Consider the following 12500-nt stretch of genomic DNA (forward strand, 5'->3'; position numbering starts at 1 on the left):
GCGACATGTGGGATCTTCCCAGACCAGGGCCCGAACCCGTGTCCCCTGCATCAGCAGGCAGATTCTCAACCACTGCGCCACCAGGAAAGCCCAGGGTCTCTGTTTTTAATTTAAGGTCCTCTGAAACGTCAGTAAGTGTTCGTGAACATACTCATGTGTACTTTATTCCTCCATCCAATCGTCAGTCATCTGGCAGAAGGAGAGCCTCATCACCGGCAAACAACATTCCGACCCTTAATGAGAAAATACTTTTCTGGTGCTTTCGCCAAAAAATGCAAAGCCCCTTATTTAAGCTAATGACATTAAAAAGAAATCCTTAGTACCTAGGAACAGAACAAAGTGAAAGAAACACAATGCACAGACTTGGGGGAAGAAAGAAAGAAAGAAAGAAAGAAAGAAAGAAAGAAAGAAAGAGAGGGAGAGAGAGAGAAGAAAAGAAAAGAAAGAAAAGAAAGAAAGAAAGAAAGAAAGAAAGAAAGAAAGAAAGAAAGAAAGAAAGAAAAAGAAAGAAAGAAAGAAAAAGAAAGAAAGAAAGAGAAAATCTCTCAACCTAAAAGTTTTTGTAACAAACGGACAATCTGTGATTTGGTAGGTAAAATATATTTTTGGAACGTAAAGTTCTTTGAGACAAGAATGGAGAAGAAAACAAGAAAAAGACAATCAGAATTCAGAACGCTTAGAAACCTGAATCGGTCATGAACAGGAACTAGGAAGCCACGGTGAACGGGGTCCGTGACACCAGTGTTTCTGGACCGGCAAATGGATGATTCCATTCCATCATGTCTAGAAGCATACATTTTCACACAGCGTCACTTTTTCAAAATTTCTTTCCCCCAAAGTGATGCCAGAGGTGTGGAGTCATACATCGAAACATCTTTAGTTTTACAGTTAGTTTGAGTTTTACAGTTCCTTCTGTAATAAGGAGACAGAAGTAGGTCCACTGAGACTTGTTGAGCCAAGAACGTTTCCATAGGTTATCTCTGGAAACGATCTAGACGTTCCACGAATTCCCCATCATTCCACTTATGCCAACTCTAAAGTTTCTAAAGTGACCCCAAAGGTCTGGGAGAAACTGTTTTTAAGTAGACATACATACCACAACACATAACCTTTCTTAAGGAGTTCCTCCACCTAGAGCTATCGAAATCACTTGTTCTAAATCCCATGACGATGAGATGACCCGTGAACATCTCCTGAGACTTTAGACGACGTCAGCCATCACCCCCCAAGTTCTTTTTCTTGCTGACGAATTCGGTTCACTCCCGTGAACTTATTGGATTTGGGGTCGACGTAGATAGAAGAAAAGGTTGACCTCGAATGCTGATCACGCTAAAGACCTGCCTAGTTTCATAAAACCCATCCCTTGACCTTGGCTATATCTCGGCTGAAGGGTTCATCCTAGATCACGTGAACTTGCAAAAACCTTCGGGCGGGTCCCTTTCTAGTGGACTGAATTCGGGAGTGCTTCCTTCTAAGCCAGTTCAAGAGAGCTCTTTCACAAGTTAACTGTGGCACTCGGATCCGTACGTAGACACAGGCCAGCTCTAGGAGGGAGCTACAGACATACCCGTTACCGGGCCCTTTCCAGATTCTTGCACAGCAGTACCATAGAAATGAAGATCGCTTCCACAAGACTCTAAGGCTAACAAGGCAAAACGTTTTAATTGAAAGACATAGCTTGTACACAAGGGAGAAGGCGGTGTGCGGGGTGGGGGGGGGGGATGTGGGGGGGGTGGGGTGGGGGGGAGGCGAGAGACAGCTCCCCGAGTCGAGTCGCTTTGATCACGGAAGGGAGAGTCCGTCTCGGGATCACTGATCATTTCCGGAAATCCTCCACATTCTTGGATCAGCAGCAGCTGGTTCCACGGTGGCTACCTATGGGGAATAGCAAGCGCTTCCACGAGGCGAAAGAAGCGCACGAGGATTTTCTGCAAGAAAGCACAGGAACAGATAAGGGTTAAATGTACAGTTGAGCTTCCTGTCTCGTGACAACTAGGTACAGTCGTGGGTGTCAACAGAGGTAACGTTAATCTTTTACTCCCGCGAGCCTCTTTTGTGTGTGTGTGGGGGGGTGGGGGGGGGGGTGTGGGGGGGTGGGGTGTGTGTGTGTGCGTGTGCGTGTGCGTGTGCGTGTGTGTGTGTGTGTGTGTGTGTGTGTGGAAGGTCCGGGTTATTGCTCAACGCCCCTCATGTCATATCCCCTTGCGATGAGGTCACCCTGAGTCAGGAGTGTGCGTATCTCCGTGATGCATCTGAAAGGCACGTGCCAAGTCAACCCAGGGGAATAGTCAACTGCACCTCAAACAGTGTCTGAGCTTGCGATAGACACACCTGTCTTTCTCCAGTTTTGTCATCTCGACCGTCACTTTTGGACATTGTGGGGATGGCGCAGGCCGAGCCAGAATATCCACCATGTCTTTAAATATCAGTGAGTCTCAAGGGTGTGTGCGACCTTCACCCAGGAAGAGTGCGCCCTGATGAGCAAATTCCAGGGGATGCTGTCTAGAGCTGTGCTGCTGGAGGACCTCAGTTATCTGGTGTCCATGGGTGAGTCTGTCCACAGCCATTTATCTGATAAAAGATTACCCAGAGGAGCTTTGCGTATTCTGCCCCCCACCACGCCGATGCCTATACACTTACAGAGCATCCACATCTGCCTGAAGGGGATGTGCTTCTTTCTTTCTTTCTTTCTTTTTAATTTTTTTTTTTTTTCAGGATCCCACCAGGATGGACAATTTCTGGCCACAATCACACGTCTTCCTTTCTGCTCCATATCTAACACTCAGAACAGTGCAGGACACTCACCTCATGGCACGCCTGCATCCAGTGGATGGATCAACGTGATAGGTAGTTCCTAACCAGCTCCTCTGCTCTTGAAACCGTGGCAGAGTTTGGCACAACACTCGTCATCATAGCAGACATTTTCCCTTTAAAAGAGAGTTCATGGGGATGGGGGGTGGGGTGGGGGGTGGTTGGCCTTCCGAGGGAGCTGATGTTATTGAATATGGTTTTTTGAAAATAATGTTCGATCCACTATGGAACAATGGATTCACCCTCGTTAGAAAAACAAAGGATTTCACAGTCTGTTTCTGGTCTGGGACCTGAGCATCAGCAGACAGTTCCTGAATACCTGAGCCCAAAGTCAGCGTCCCTCCTGCTCTGGGGAAGGGCTGGGCGTACTTCCCCGTGCTCAGGACGCCCTTCCCCGTGTGCTCAGGACGCCCTTCCCCGTGTGCTCAGGACGCCCTTCCCCCCCCCCCCCCCCCCCCCCCCCGCCGTGCTGCTCTTTAACGTTCCTTCGCCTCGCTCCTCCTCCTGACGTGAACCTGAAGACCACACGCAGGTTCCAACGCAGGGCTCCAAATCCAGGTCCATGTTTCCCACGAAACACGTTATCGGCTGCACCAATCAGATGTGCTTTCACAGCTGGAGCAGGAGGAGAGATGAGGAGGATGCAAGAGGATTTCCCAGAGTCCTGAATCCAGGTGGGCTCCAGGCTCATTCGAGTCAGTGTGGAGAGAAGCCTGGCCACTAGGGGAGAAGGGCAGGTAATGCCCACCGCAGACTCCCCTGAGAAAGTAGTTTTCCTGACACATCTTGTAAGACATTACCCAGTGCACTCGTCCTTGTAAACACCAGAGAAGTCACACACAGCAGAAACCCTGTGTCTGAGATCAGTGAGGTAGAGCCTTCAGCCAGAAATTACCCTCTTTAAGCCGAAGAAAATCATGTGGGGAGAAACCCTAAGCCTGGAACCACGGTGGAAGAACCTTCAGTTGGCGCTCCAGCCTCAACACACACAGACAGCTCAGAGTGGGATGCATCCCTGACGCGGTAGGGAAGGCAGCACAAGCTTTACTAGGAGGACAGCCGGCGGTCGTCTTGGGCCAGACCACACAATCACCGCTGTAGAAGAAATCCGATGCAATGCATGGGAGAATCCCATTCGCCATGGAGCCAGCACTTGTAGGACATGAGAGGATTCACACTGAATAAAATAGTCTCAGCACGGTGAAGGAAGGACATTCTTCAGTGGTCCCTTATCCCTTGGTGTCCTCACACCAAGGAGGTGCCAATTCTAACGTCACAATGGCAAATTCCTCACCTAGTTCACATCAAGAAATGAATGCTGGGAATATACTGACTCTATAAAGAATGTGTGAGCCCCACGATTGAGACAAGGTTCAGACGTTTGGAGATTGTCTATTACTACAAATCTACAGCATAAATAGGTAGATGGCGAAGTATTTTGAGAATGCAAAGTTTGGTACCAAGAAAGAAAGCAACCCCACTTCAGTGGATCAGTGCTTGGACATATGTAAGCACTACCGAATGGGTGTGTGTCTTTCAAAACCAGGAAATGTTGCCCTGAGTCAGAATGGGTCAATTTTCCTTTCATACACTCGCTGTCGATCAGTGAGGGACTTTCTATTTTTATGAAGTTGTAAACATAATTACAAACCCTAGGGTCAATCAGGAACTAAGTTTCAATGGTCAGTAAAAAAGTAGAACACAAGTGATGGGGGTTACCTGTTACATTACTGTCCAAATAGGTATGCACGCACATGTCAAGGATGAGTGGCCACAAGAATAAACACAACAAAGTTGAAACCTGTGCATGTGCGTGTGTGCGTGTGTGTGTGTGACTCATAGGTGGATGTTTCCCATAGCCGTGCACTATGGCACTGCAGGATCTGTGGTTGCTGAGTCCCCGGAGGTGGAAGCGCAGATACAGGGCCCTGACTGTGCAGTTATCCATGGATTTTCAGTGCGTGGGCTCGGCACCCGTAACCCTCCATGTTGGCTGTTCAACGGTCAACTCTAGTTTATAGATCAGAGAGGATAACATCATGTGTTCACTATTAATAACTTTTCCAAATAATCTTTATCTTTTTAAAAGGAAGACATCATTTAATCCATTTCACAAGCTGATATTGGGAACCTACTGCCCCAGCACGTGAATTATCCCTACAGAACACAAGATCCCCGAGAAGGAAGAGCCCTGAGCACTGAGACGCCATGAAGGTAGGCTTTTAGATGATATTCTCTGCTTCTCCAGCTTGAGGTAAAACATGGGATGACTGGGTCTACCTATCCCATTCCGGTTTGTCAAATGGGAGCCCCCATGGCACGTATCACCAGAAGTCGGTCCATGATAACTCCATCTATAGGAATTCTTGGCAGTTTTAGGTTTAGGATCATAGCTTTTCCTGCCATCGATTGAAAACTCCTTGGGCCCTGTTAGCAGTGACAGATTCAATGAGTCCAGTACTTCATAGGTTTTGTCACGCATTTAGAAGGGGAATCACCATCAAGTTGCTGAAATGAGGACTAAGTGTCTTTCAGACATGGAGATAGAAATAAATGGTGCTCTGCGGGGTGTGCGATGACGGGCACCCAGGATTCCTTCACCCAGCCCTCCCTTTGCTCCCTCACCGCTTCCTGGAAAATTGGCGCGCGCGCGCGCGCACACACACACACACACACACACACACACACACACACACACACACAGCTCTGGGGGCGCTATTTGCTGTCCATGATTTCACGTGCCTTTTGGGCACGGCTGGTAGAGATGGACATGAAGCAGCAGGACAGCAAGCTGGCATCTCGGTCGGCCTAGAGAAGTTTCCCAAGTGAAATATCAGAACCAGGGCAGGGGGGCGCAGAGAGAGGCGGGGAGGGGAGGCCCACGTGACCTGGGAGAGAAGTTGGGGGGGACCGCTGACCGACCTCGGTTCAGGTTCCCCGTCCCCCTCCTGCTGAGAACCTGCCTTCGCTTCCTGCCCTCAGGTGTGTGAGAGGAGCATGTTTCTTTCCAACAAATACCAACACATCAATTCAGTCTGTTTGTGTGTTTGTTCTTGCTTGTTCGTTTTCTGGACGAGGCCAAAGAACCCTTCCAGTGGAGGTGTGTGTACAAAGGAGGATCTGACAGGATGGGAGATTGAGGGTCAGTCCATGTGCCAAGAAATCCAGAGAATCTGTCGTAGCTGAGACTCGGGCCTTTTGCAGAAATAGGCCAAGAGAGTTCAGATTTGATCATTCACTGCCAAATAGTCATCACAGCAGTTTCTTGGAAGGGATTGTGTTGCAGGAGCCAGGGTGGCCCTCAGCCCTCAGGCCTCAGCCCGGCGGGCGGGCAGGCAGGCAGGCAGGCAGGCAGGCAGGCAGGCAGGCAGGCAGCGGCTATTGTCTGTTGTTCCCGCCCCCACCCCCACCCCCACCCCTGTTCCTTCTCCAGCGCTCCTTCCTAAGTCCCCTGGACTGACCTTTGCCAGGAGCGGGGGAGGGGAGGTCCGGACGATTCATTCGGCAGGGCCTCGTTCAATCGCTCCATTCAAATGCAGAAAGCTCTCCGGTCAAGTCGGAGCGTTTGACTTTGCCTCGAGCTTCTCTTTAATGAATGGCTTTTTCTTTTTTCTTTCCCCAGTTTCCCCCACCCTTAGGCTGCCCCCTCCAAACTGCAGGGAGGGAAGGAGGGAGAGAGGAAGGGATGGGAGGAGGATGTGTGAGAAACAGGCCGTTTTTCCAGGCAAAAGGAGTCCCCTCCTTTTCCTAACCCAGGAAACCCCACTACACCATTTGAGAATCATGGACACGCGTGAAAGCAGACGTCTTCACTTGAGATCTTCCTCCGCAGGAGGACAGAAAGGAGGGCCAGTGTGTCCCTCTTGTGCTGGCCGGTTCTTAAGTCACTTGAATTCAAAATAATCAATAGAGCATGGAGGCACATTTTGGGGCGGCCTACTCTGGAGCCCAACAGTTCCCTCCTCTGAAAGTTCCTTGGAACATATTAAAGCTGAGCTGGTGACTGTGTGTGTGTGTGTGTGTGTGTGTGTGTGTGTGTGTGTGTGTGTGTGTGTGTGTGTGTGTCTGAGTCAAGGAGATTTCTAGATCTAGATGTCAGGGTCGAAGCAACTTTAGAAGTTTGAAATAACTCTGATGATGTCGTCGGGTGTTTGGTTCAAATTTCGGAGTGGCTCTCACAGAAACAGGAACGAGGACTTTTTCCATAGGAGCCGTTGTGGCCGTTTCTCTAAGGTTTTCGTCAAGTTCTCTAGCTTCCGTTTGCAGGGCTTCAGGCAAAGGGCCGTTTTAGTTCTCAGTGATGCCAAGTCAAAAGGGTGGGAGAAAATGGCAAACGTTCATGGAGAGAGTCATAGCCAGATATTGGAGGGAACTCAAAAAACTTCGGAATGCAGTCCAGTTTTCAGGTTAAGAACAACTCCCTAAGGGAAGTGAGTAGCACCAGAATTTCATATCCACAAGTGTGTATCCCCGTTTTATGGAAACATAATTTTGGCCTCCAAGTAACATATGCGAATAACTCTATTGCCAGGGAAATAAGAAGCCTCACTGAGAGTTTCTGAATTAAGGAAAGTAGGGAGAAAAAGATCAGTGATTCTATCCTGCTGACAGAGGTATGAGTTACCAAATGGACGTCCCCCTTTAAAAATAAAAGAAGAAAATTGGGTTTTGTTTGTTTGTTTTTGTTTTTCCTTGTATCTGGAAAACAAAAGATTTAACAATCAGTCCTAATCGCTCCCTCTCTCCCTCTCTCCCTCTCTCTCCCTCTCTCCCTCTCTCTCTCTGTTTCTCTCTCTCCCTCTCTCTCTCTCTCTCTCTCTCTCTCTCTCTCTCTCTCTCTCTCTTATATATATATCAAAATACTTTATATAGATATTCTTTTTCAGATTCTTTTCTCTCATACGTTATTACAAAGTAGTGAGTAGAGTTTCCTGTGCTATATAGTAGGAGGTGTTTGTTGATTACCTATTTTATGTACAGTAATGTGTATGTGTTCATCTCAACTTCCTAAGTTATCTATCCCCCGCTTCCCCAAGCAGTCCTGTTTTACACAAGTAGTCATACACGTTGTCGTCCTATTCATCAGTTCATTCAACCCCATGTAAGTCATTCTTGTTCTTCTTGGAGTCCAGTTTTTCCATCGGTCCTGCCGACCTTGCCTGATGATTGAGGGTGACTGGACGAGTGACGGTTCCAAAAAGTTTACAAGAGCTTTTGTGAAGGATTGTAGGATTTTCCCAGAGAAGCGGGTGCCTTGATCTGATCACACGGGAGGCTGTGGAAGGTAGACCCCAAGTGGCAAACACATTTTGTTTTTTTAACAGTCTCTGTGCCACGGTGAGGACATCAGGCTTGCAGCGAGGGAAGACTTCAACCCACACGGAAAACATACAAGGATGTTTGGATGACCCCTACTAAGTGGCAGTGGAATGAAGTCCAGTGGCTGGGGTTCAGAGGATCCAGAGAGAGGAGGTTTTCTTTCCATAGAGAAAAATGATTTTTCCCCCCCAGGGTTACAAGCATGACAGGTCAGACGTTGCCGGTAGACTGTAGAAGTCTTCCTGCCAATGTCTATTTACAGTTGGAGTCATCTTGGAGGCACCACGGGCGGGTGAAGGAATGCAAGGTGTGGGGGAGGGGGGAGGTTGGCCAGGGAGCAACCGGCTGGGCCACCGTCTCCCGTCTGCCATAGCCCCGACCGGCTGTTGAAAGGACAGAATGGACTTGATCCACGTGTGCCCCGCCACCCCCACCATCTTTCCACAGGCTGTTGTTACTGCCTTGGCGTGAAAGTCGGTTAGAACATCTCCCTGATACTGGGTTCAGCCCCTTTCGTGTGAGCCTCCATTTTGACGATAACAGACAACACTTTATGCCAGGGCAGAGAAGACTTCCGGGAAGAAAGATCCCATCATTTCTGGAACAGTTAGAACACATCGGTGTACAGGCACAAGCCAAAGAAGACTTCACGTTGTTCCTTCCTCTTTGACAACACTCTCCCGTGTCATCGAACCTCTCCAAGAAACTTACTCAGTTTCATCTCTCTCATTTCTCAGGAGAGAGAACACATTTTTGAGCTATTTTGAGGGCCCTCTCCTCCTGGATCCTATCTCAAAGTGCGTTCGAAGCCCAAAGGACTTCATCTGTCCTTCAATTTTTGGGCAAATGTGTCCAAAATATCCAAAAGATTGTAAAGCACTTAATCTGATAGGTCACTGTGAAACAGTGCTTCGTTAGCCATGTCACCAACATCCCAAGGAAAGACTTGCTAGGCAGAGAGAGAAGCTTCTTCTTCAGTTCTGAGCCAAACCTGGTTCTTTGAATATCGAGAGGACTAAGTTGATGTGAGTCCTCCAAGACCTGATAAAGGCAACCTAGAAAATAAGTGATGACTTTTGACAAAGACATAAGCTTCTCTTTCTTTCTTTCTTTCTTTCTTTCTTTCTTTCTTTCTCTCTCTCTCTCTCTCTCTCTCTCTCTCTCTCTCTCTCTCTCTCTCTCTCTCTCTCTCTCTCTCTCTCTCTCTCTCTCTCTCTCTCTCTCTCTCTCTCTCTCTCTCTCTCTCTCTCTCTCTCTCTCTCTCTCTCTCCCTCTCTCTCTCTCTCTCTCTCTCTCCCCCCCCCTCTTTCTTTCTCTCTCTCCTTAAAGATAAAGGAAAAAAACCTTTCCTAATCTAATCTAATCTCTCATGATGGGCAGAGCAGACCGATAGAAGAAAAACCCAAACCCTAAACCCAAACCTGGTCCTTTTAACAGAGAGAGACAACTAAATTCTAATTTTGCACTGGTTTCATGTTGATACGAAAACTCATTTCTGTCTTTGAATCCACCCTCATCTTATCCAGTCCTGACCACGGATCCAATTCCTTTCCAAAGACACTTTTCTTCACACACCTTTTCCAATTGTCTGTGCCCATTTTTAGCTTGTCCCTTGTTTTCTTTCTTTTCCATTGAGAAATGACTACCTTTAGGACAAAAATCTCTTTCTCCTTCCCCCAAACCTTATCTCCATACACCTTCTACTTTGCCTCCCCCCTCCCCCCCCCCCCAAAAAAGTCCTCTTCCTACCGTGACGATGGCGACATCAGGTAGCTTGGACCACACACGTTCCTTCTTTAGAATGCCTCGTCCTTGGACACTGTCTTTTTTTTTTTTTTTTTCCTCTTCAGTGAAAGTAAGGAAGCCAACCACAGTGAACAGTGTGAACATGGAATAGTTTGTAGAAGTCTAGGCTCCTACCTAGTACAGTCTTTCCCTAAAGCACAAGATCTATCTAGGCATGGAACCAAACATGCTCAGTCTCTCCTCCGTAAAAGGTCCAAAGCAGGGAGACCCTTAGACTTGTGGAGCCATGAACATTTCAGTATTTTATCTTATGTGGAGATGATGTAGACACTCGCTGAGGTTTCACCCTGTCAGGGCACTTAGCCAACCGCTAAGCCTAGAGATGACCAGAGATGTTGGAAAGTCTTGAAGTCGGCCTGTGGAAAACAATCATTGGGGGAAAAGTTCCCCTTAAACATTCTTATCTCGTCAACATCTATGTCCTCTGTTATGAGCAATCCTACTTGGATGATTCGTGAACATTTCATGAGACATGAAAGCAGTTCAGTTCGTCATGATCTCTACACCTCCCGCCCCCCGCTCCCCTTTCACGTGAGAGATTTTCTTCCTGATTTCAGAGGGGAGAAGTAAAGGAGAGTCAGAGTGCCCCTCTCGTGGTGTTGTCACTCAAATTCCAAAACATCCCTATGCCACGGAGGCACATTTGGGGGTGGCCTACCCAGGGCCCCAAGACTTTCAAAGTCAAACTCAAGGAGGATGTAAATGTACTTCATGCCACCGAACCGGTGAACCTGATGGCTTACTAGGAGGTGATGTGTCATTGGCCCACCAGTTTAAAACACAGAACCAAACACCCTCTCCTCGATGACTCGGAACAAGTGAGTTCCTGGGTCTGTCGGAGAGGGTCCCCTCCTCCAGGTGGGTCAATAAGCACTGCACATGACGGTAGGTGTTCATGGTGTCCTTGGGAAAGAAAGGCAGGGAGAATTTTATTTTGAAAAGCTTATCTTCTCACAGCATTTACACTATGAACGATGATGCAACTTCATTGGGGGCGTGGGGGGAGCGGGTTGGGCGGTGAAGGCCAGGTAGCCTGGCAACATAGAAGAGCCACGGAGGCTGTGTGTGACCCCAAGGATGTCCGGCGACTCCTCTCACTTGGGGGGTGGGGGGGAAGGGGGGGCGAGATTCCTGTGTGTCTGTCTGCATTCATCAGTCGTGGGAGAGGAAAAACGATGTTCCCTCAACGATCCTTCTGAGTTCTTGCCTGAGAATCCCCTGTCCCCAAAAGACAGCTCGAGAAGAGAGCAACCCACGGCTGAGGAACGCGTGCACTGTGCCCCCCACGCAGGAGAAGCCCAAGCCAGAAGTCACTCGAAACGGCGGGCTGTGAGCTTGAGCTTCTCGAAGAAGATTTTTGTCCTCCTTTCAGGTCAGCAAGAAGAGGGAGAGGCAGAGCGGCAGAGGGTCCTTGTCGCCCACCCGTCGTTTCTGAAGCGCCTTAAATTCCAACTCATCTATGTGCCAAAGCGGTTCCATTTCGGGGTGCCCTATTCCGGTTCCCTCCCCGCACGGAGAAAAATGTTCTGTCCCGATTCACTGAAATGCTCCCAAAGGGCCTTGGTGTGAGGCAGTGGACCTATGCCCATCCTGCCTCCTCTTCAAATCATTTCTACCGATACAGAAGAAAAGACACCACCCCCCCCACCCCCCACCATGGCCTGCCACAGGCAGTGCAGCTATCCCTGGGGAAGGGGGATTTGGTATGGTAGCATGCGGACATCAGTCCAACATCAATTCCATCTTCATGACTTCTCGTGGAGGATGAGGGAGAGGGAGAGAGAAAAAGAGGAAAGGAGAAAGGGGGTGGGGCGAGGCCGGGAGGGAGAGAGAGAGAGGAGAAAAGAGAGAGAGAGAGAGAGAGAGAGAGAGACAGAGAGAGACAGAGAGAGACAGAGAGAGACAGAGAGAGAGAAACAGAGAGGGAGAGAGAGAAACAGAGAGGGAGAGAGAGAGAAACAGAGAGGGAGACAGAGAGAAACGGAGAGGGAGAGAGAAAGAGAGAGAGAGACAGAGAGAGAGAGAGAGAGAGAGAGACAGAGAGAGAGAGAGAGAGAAACAGAGAGGGAGAGAGAGAGAAACAGAGAGGGAGACAGAGAGAAACAGAGAGGGAGACAGAGGGAGAGAAACAGAGAGGGAGAGAGAAAGAGAGAGAGAGAAAGCTCAATGATCCTAAAATCCATGGATGAGGGCTAGCGTGGCTAGGGGCTTCCCTGGCGGTGTAGTGGTTAAGTCTCCATCCTTCCGCTGCACGGAATTGAATGAATGAATGAATGAATGAATGAATGAATTGAAAAGCGTTATTAAAAACAAAAAAGGGCTTCCCTGGTGGCACAGTGGTTGAGAGTCTGCCTGCCAGTGCAGGGGACACGGGTTCGAACCCTGGTCTGGGAGGATCCCCCAGGCCGCGGAGCAGCTGGGCCCCGTGAGCCATAGAGCCTGTGCTCCACAACAAGAGAGGCCGTGACAGTGAGAGGCCCGCGCACTGTGATGAAGAGTGGCCCCCGCTCGCCTCAACTAGAGAAAGCCCTCGCACAGAAACGAAGACCCAACACAGCCATAAG

This window comes from Balaenoptera ricei, unplaced genomic scaffold (genome assembly GCF_028023285.1).
Source record: "Balaenoptera ricei isolate mBalRic1 unplaced genomic scaffold, mBalRic1.hap2 scaffold_804, whole genome shotgun sequence".
NCBI classification, from domain to species: domain Eukaryota; kingdom Metazoa; phylum Chordata; class Mammalia; order Artiodactyla; family Balaenopteridae; genus Balaenoptera; species Balaenoptera ricei.